The following is a 7,500-nucleotide window of genomic DNA, read 5'->3' on the forward strand; positions in this document are numbered from 1 at the left end:
AGAAGAAGAAAAAAGTCAAATGAAAGATGATGGATTAAAATAATAATCTCTTCTTACCTGAGCCGAGCAGACCAGTAACAATGAAAATATCACTAATATTGGGATAAAATCACCAGGTAAGATTTATAAAAATATTTCTATTATTGATTTATCTTCCAGGAATAAGCTATATTATATATATATATATATATATATATATATATATATATATATATATGACAAACACGTATTACGCTCTTTCTACTCTTTAGACACTGGAGTACTCACTCTTTTGACGACAGTCAACAACGGCGGTCGGATGATGCTATGTCTTCCTCTATATAATATTATCTTTTTTCTCTAGTTTCCGCTCTTTTTATATATTTTCCTTTCTTTTTTTAAATCTTTTTTTTTTCTTAATACTACACAGCGCAGACAAGATGACGACAACCAACACAAAGATGGATGGAACTATTCGGCATTATTCGTATTCTTCACTCTCACGCTCTCACCCTTTCGCCCTCACTCGCCTTTTATGGTTTTGTCCACTTCGCGACATCGCACGCAAAATTACGGCACGGCACGCAGACAAACTGGGTACAGCTGGGGCGACCATCCCCAACCCAGCGCGTCCACAGGTGGCGGATCGTGGAACGGCCTACAGATCCTGATCTATAGGTTAGCTGTAAAGCCGCGGACCAACTGGCGATAGTCGTGGAGAGTGAGGTTGGGTAGTCTGGCAGCACAGCTACACATACAAAATGCCTCATATACTCTATGAAGGGACTATCAAGGTGAATGGGAGGCGCCTTAAAACCTGCCAAATGCTCCCATGCCTTGTGGGTTATGACCGGAGGTCAAAAGGCTATGGAGTAAACCAGATAAAAATCCGTCAGAAGGCAACGGGAAACCACTGACGTATCATCCCAAGATCGTCATGATGTCCGTCCAAGCGAATCTAGTCAACGACGTCAATGGATGTTTTTCGAGCAACTCGATTACAGCCTCGTCCGGTAGAGATAGTCATGCAGGTGAACAGGTGACTCTCGACCGTCATCCAGCTACTGTGCACCACCAAACATTACGAACAGCAACATGGAATGTAAGAAGTCTGTACCAGAAAGGAAAATTAGCAAATGTAGTTATGGAAATGAAGAGATTGAATATCAATGTTTTAGGATTATCAGAAGTTAGATGGAAAGGAGCAGGAGAACTTAATTATGATGACTGTAAAATTATATACTCAGGAGGAGGAGAACACCAAAGGGGAGTTGGAATTATACTAGATAATAAAACGGCGCGAGCAGTCAAAGGATTCTGGCCCATATCAGACAGAGTAATGGCAATCAAACTACAAGCAAAACCTTTTGATTTTGATATTTTACAAATATACGCCCCAACCACCAGTCACGATGATGAAGAAGTGGAAAATTTCTATCAACAAATAGATAAAGCAATGCATCAGTTTAAGTCTTCAGACATAAAACTCATCATGGGCGATTTTAATGCCAAGGTGGGCCGAGAAAGAATAGAAGATATTGTGGGCCCACATGGTCTGGGAGACAAAAATGACAGAGGTGATCGTCTTATTCAATGGTGCCGTCAACATGATCTGACAATCACAAATACTTGGTCAACAAACCACAATAGAAGGAAGTGGACATGGAAAAGTCCTGGAGATGGAGTGAGAAACCAAATAGATTACATACTCATCAGCAAACGTTTCCGAAACTCGGTTTTGTATGCCAAATCTATGCCGGGGGCTGACTGTAACAGCGATCATATACCTGTGCTATGCCCCATACGAGTTAAATTGAAAATCTGCAAAAGAGCAAAGGCTAAACCTAAATACCAACTAGACATTCTCCGGGAGGAACAGAAGATACAAGAAAAATTTGAACTATCAGTAAGAAACAAGTTTGAAGTGCTTGGAGAACTAACAGATATAGAAGAGAAATATGAGCAGTTTAAAGACAGTGTTGCTGCATCATTAGAAGAAAATGTTCCAACCACACTTAAGTTGCAGAAGAAGAAATGGATTACTCCAGAGATATTAGAATTAATGAATGAGAGAAGAAAGGCCAAAAATCAGGAAGAAAAATACAAGACTCTGAACAGGCAGATAAAAAGAAAATGCAACGAAGCTAAAGAAGACTGGATAAATGAACAATGTCACTATATAATGTCCTGCAAAGAAAAAAATGGCAAATTCTTCCATCAGAAAATCAAAGAAGTGACAAACAAAACTAAATCAGGTGCTAAAAGTGGATGCATCAAAGACAAGCGTGGAAACACCATCATGGACAAAGACTGCATTCTAAACAGATGGTCAGAATATATTGAAGAACTTTTTTTTGATAATCGAGGAGAAATGCCTATGATAAAAGAACTGGAAGGGCCTTCTATAATGAAAGATGAAGTTAGGAACGTCATGAAAAGCATGAAAAATGGAAAAGCTGCAGGACCTGATGCCATAACAATTGAAGCCTTGACTGGCCTGGGTGAATGGGGGATTGAATTCATCACAAACCTTCTAAATCAAGTGTATGACACAGGAAAAATGCCAACTGATATGAAACGATCCATTTTTATAGCACTACCAAAAAAGCCAGGGGCAGTTGATTGTGAACAACACAGAACTATTAGCCTAATGAGCCACCTCACAAAAATTCTTTTGAAGATAATTTTACTAAGAATAAGAAATAAAATACGACCTGAAATTGGGGAGATGCAATTTGGTTTTGTTGAGGACAAGGGTACCAGAAATGGAATATTCACATTATCAATGCTGATGGAAAGATGTATTGAAGTAAATAAAGATCTGTATATGTGTTTCATCGACTATTCAAAAGCCTTTGATAAAGTACAACACGAAAAACTATTCAAAATTCTATCATCCTTGGACGTTGATGGTAAAGATTTAAGAATATTACGGAATTTGTACTGGGAACAAGAAGCAGCAATGCGTGTTGACAATGAACTAAGCAGTTTTACACCTATTAGAAGAGGAGTTAGGCAGGGGTGTTGTTTTGTCTCCAGATTTATTCAACCTCTATAGTGAAATGATATTAAGAGATATCGAACATAAGAAGGGGGTGTGTATTGGAGGAAAGAATGTAACAAATCTGAGGTATGCAGATGATACGGTTCTACTGGCAGAATCTGAACATGAACTACAAGAATTACTGGATGTTGTAGTCAGGAGTAGTGAAAATATGGGACTGGAACTGAATATATCTAAAACAGAATGTATGACGGTATCTAAAAATAATAACCCACCAGCCTGTGTAATAACAAGCAGAGGACAAACAATACAACAAGTTGAATGTTTCAAATATTTAGGCTTCAATGTAACATCCAATGGAAAATCAGATTGTGAAATAAAGAAAAGAATAGGTATGGCGAAGAATGCATTCAACCAGCTGCATACAATTATGAAAAACAGGAATATTAGCATGAAAACAAAAATCAAAGTCCTGGATTGCTATGTACTGTCTGTGCTGCTATATGGTTGTGAGAGCTGGACCATAAACAAGACCATGGTTAAAAGACTGGAGGCAGTGGAAATGTGGTTTTACAGAAGAATGATGAGGGTGTCATGGATGGAAAGGAAAAGAAATGAAGAAATTTTAGAAATGGCAAACAGAAAAAGATCACTGATAACAAAATCATCAAACGCCAAATGGAATTTTTAGGACACATTATCCGCCACCCTGGTTTGGAAATACTCGCCTTGACTGGAAAGATGAATGGAAAAAGAATAAGAGGAAGACAAAGAATAACGTATTTGAAAGGGATAAGAACTTGGACAGATGAAGCTGAGAAAGGTGGCGCTGCTTTAATAGAATTGGCAAGAGATAGATCAGCTTGGCGGAAGATGACCTCCGACGTCTGCTTCAGATATGGAACTACATGAGATGAGACGCAGACAAAACAAACCCGCTCGTTGCGTTCCGCTCTTGTCCGCCGTTGTGTCCGTAGGTTGTGGCGACAGTCATTGAATTAGTATAGATAGAATGCGCTTGGCCAAGGTGTTCACAACATTGCCATCCGGAAGTATAAAGGACCAACACACAAACTCTGTGTAACCATGAACGTTTATAGTCAGGTTAATAAAGTTTAGTGAGAACAACTCACAAACGCGGATGGCAAAAACAATAACAAAGGCCTGAGTGACGTCATCTGCATACTATCTACAGGTAAAATAGATAATTAATTAATTAATTAATTATAGGCTAAAAAAGCATGGGGGGAAAACACGTAAGCCTTTATATAGAGCAATATCCACTACCGGTGCTCAAATCGCTTTAGAAAGGATCCCTGACCAACAGCAACACGTAAAATGTAGAACGAGACATGACACAAGTTAGGCGATATTACTATATTTTTTCCCCGACAGATACAAAGCTGACAACGACCCGGTAGGTACTCATTTTACACATGAATACGATGAAATTGTGAGTAAAGAGCCTTTTCCAAGATCTAATTTAGAGAATTTAGTGAATAACAATCACTCAACTATGTTGGGGTTTTACATTTTTCCTTTCCGCCCTTGTAATTTTTTTTCTCCAATGAGCACAGAATTGTAATATACTGTCAAATCTACAAATTATAAAACTATTTTTATAGATTGATATACGATGACGTTGATATATAAAATAAAATAATAAATATAATTCCCTTTATTCATCCCATAGGATAAATTTGTCTCTAGGTTCTATTCCAAGGGATGACCTGAATAACCCAGGCGTTAGCCGCAGTGCAGCGCCGCAAATTGAGCAAGGGTGAGGTAACTTTCTCAAGGCCACACAGCGCAGCGGCGGGTGATCGAGCTCGGTTCCTTTCGGGTACGAAGCAAAGACCGTACCGCTGAGCCAGGCTGTCCTAATGATATACGAGTACGAGTAACTTGCAAAACTTGTTTTAAATAGGATTCAATAGTCTGATGTCACGTCCGCCCAGCAACGAGCAGCTTGGTTCTAAACAAAGAAAATCGGTACTTTATATTCTTCATGCTGTGTGGCCTTGAGCAAGTCATCTCGCCCTATCTCAATTTGCAGCACTGCACTGCGGCTGACACCTGGTTATTCCATGTAATAATAATAATATAATAATAATAATATAATAATAATAATAATAATAATAATAATAATAATAATAATAATAATAAATAATAATAATAATAATAATATAATAATAATAATAATAATAATAATAATAATAATAATAAATAATAATAATAATAATAATATTAAAATAATGATGATAATAATAATAATAATAATAATAATAATAATAATAATAATAATAATAATAATAATAATAATAATAATAATAATGATAATAATAATAATAATAATAATAATAATAATAATAATAATAATAATAATAATAATAATAATGATAATAATAATAATAATAATAAGCATATTTATATAGCGTCTTTCGTCGAAACCTCAAAGCGCTTTAAAAAAAAAAATACAATTCAACCAAAGTATCAAAACACTTAAGATCATAAAAGGGCATCAATACATCATCAATATAAATGCCACATACAATACATTTACAATTCAATTAAGTTATTATTTTCTGAAAAGATAATTAATATGTTTTCAGGGCTTTTTTTAGAATGTCTATTGAGCTCGAGAATCTCACAGATAGAGGGAGATCATCCAAATCGTGGGTCCGAATTTCATAAGAGACCTATCACCAAAATACTTAAGTTTAGTTTTAGGAGATGATAACAATTCCTTTGGAATAGATCCTAAAGAATAATTTCCCATGTGGGATGAATAAAGGACATTTTATTTTTTCTTAGAGTGGATAACAAAACGATTGGTCGTAAATTTTCTAAAGGGCCTTCTTTTTATTTGGTTTGTTTTGCAGAATTAGTTTTCCACTTCCAAGATTGAGAACTTGTTTTGTCTTAAATATCTAATTATACATATCAGCTAGGATTTGCATGCATTCGTCGTCAAGATATTTTAGTTCTTCTGCTATAACACCATCTAAACCTGGCGATCTGTTGTTGAGCTTTTGTATGGCTTCACTTATTTCTTGGGGCGTTATCGACGTTTCAGGCATTGAATTGGTCGAATCGAATGGTTCCACTTCTTGAATACCCTTGTATTTCTCAGTGTAGTACACGCTTATAGTGTTTATAATTTCTTTATCGTTACATAAGGTCTTATTATATCTATCTTTGATTATAAGCCTTTTATGTGTTTTCTGTCGTTTGATTGTATGCACTGCTTTCAACATTTTCATACTGTCACTCGTACTATTTATTTCTGTCACAATCACACCTATTTTCTTTTTGTGATTATCTATTGATTGAGATTTAATTTTATGCTTGAGTTCACTTCCTTGTCTCTTCAGTAGTAGTAGTAGTAGTAGTAGTAGTAGTAGTAGTAGTAGTAGTAGTAGTAGTAGTAGTAGTAGTAGTAGTAGTAGTAGTAGTAGTAGTAGTAGTAGTAGTAGTAGTAGTAGTAGTAGTAGTAGTAGTAGTAGTAGTAGTAGTAGTAAAAGAAGAAGTAAAAAAGAAGAAGAAGAAGAAGAAAGAAGAAGAGAAGAAGAAGAAGAAGAAGAGAAGAAGAAGAAGAGAAAGAAGAAAAAGAAGGAAGAAGAAGAAGAAGAAGAAGAAGAAGAAGAAGAAGAAGAGAAGAAGAAGAAGAAGAAGAAGAAGAAGAAGAAGAAGAAGAAGAAGAAGAAGAAGAAAGAAGAAGAGAAGAAAGAAGAAGAAGAAAGAGAAGAAGGAAGAAGAAGAAGAAGAAGAAGAAGAAGAAGAGAAGAAGAAGAAGAAGAAGAAGAAAGAAGAAAGAAGAGAAGAAGAAGAAGAAGGAAGAAAGAAGAAGAAGAAGAGAGAAGAAGAAGAAGAAGAAGAAGAAGAAGAAGAAGAAGAAGAAGAAGAAGAAGAAGAAGAAGAAGAAGAAGAAGAAGAAGAAGAAGAAGAAGAAGAAGAAGAAGAAGAAGAAGAAGAAAGAAGAAGAAGAAAGAAGAAGAAGAAGAGAAGAAGAAGAAAAGAAGAAGAAGAGAGAGAGAAGAAGAAGAAGAAGAAAGAAGAAGAAGAAGAAGAAGAAGAAGAAGAAGAAAGAAGAAGAAGAAGAAGAAGAAGAAAAGAAGAAGAAGAAGAAGAAGAAGAAGAAGAAGAGGAAGAAGAAGAAGAAGAAGAAGAAGAAGAAGAAGAAGAAGAGGAGAGAGAAGAAGAAGAAGAAGAAGAAGAAGAAGAAGAAGAAGAAGAAGAAGAAGAAGAAGAAGAAGAAGAAGAAGAAGAAGAAGAAGAAGAAGAAGAAGAAGAAGAAGAAGAAGAAGAAGAAGAAGAAGAAGAGAAGAAGAAGAAGAAGAAGAAGAAGAAGAAGAAGAAGAAGAAGAAGAAGAAGAAGAAGAAGAAGAAGAGAGAGGAGGAGGAAAACAAGAAGAAGAAGAAGATTTCCCAAAACAAAAGTAGACCACCTTTTCCCACACTCCCGACAAGACCCAAACAAAAGCTTATTAAGACTTACCAAACCGTCTCCAATATAA

The 7,500-nt window shown here is 35.7% G+C and overlaps 1 protein-coding gene across 5 annotated transcripts in view; it reads right to left on the reverse strand.

Annotated features, from left to right (window-relative positions):
* The window catches only part of LOC144957338 (aquaporin-5-like), a 243,831-nt gene that overhangs the window by 217,735 nt on the left and 18,596 nt on the right, over positions 1-7,500 (reverse strand). For 2 of the 5 annotated variants that reach the window (XM_078888493.1, XM_078888502.1), the window contains exon 1: positions 268-457. The exons of 2 other annotated variants lie outside the window; for them this stretch is intronic. The gene's annotated coding sequence lies outside the window, so the exon portion shown is untranslated. Of the gene's footprint in view, positions 1-267; positions 458-7,500 lie in introns of those variants that run through there. One more of the 5 variants, XM_078888495.1, reaches the window with a different exon arrangement.

Source organism: Berghia stephanieae, chromosome 11 (genome assembly GCF_034508935.2).
Source record: "Berghia stephanieae isolate SIO BIC M18660-M18661 chromosome 11, UCSD_Bste_1.3, whole genome shotgun sequence".
Lineage (NCBI taxonomy): Eukaryota > Metazoa > Mollusca > Gastropoda > Nudibranchia > Aeolidiidae > Berghia > Berghia stephanieae.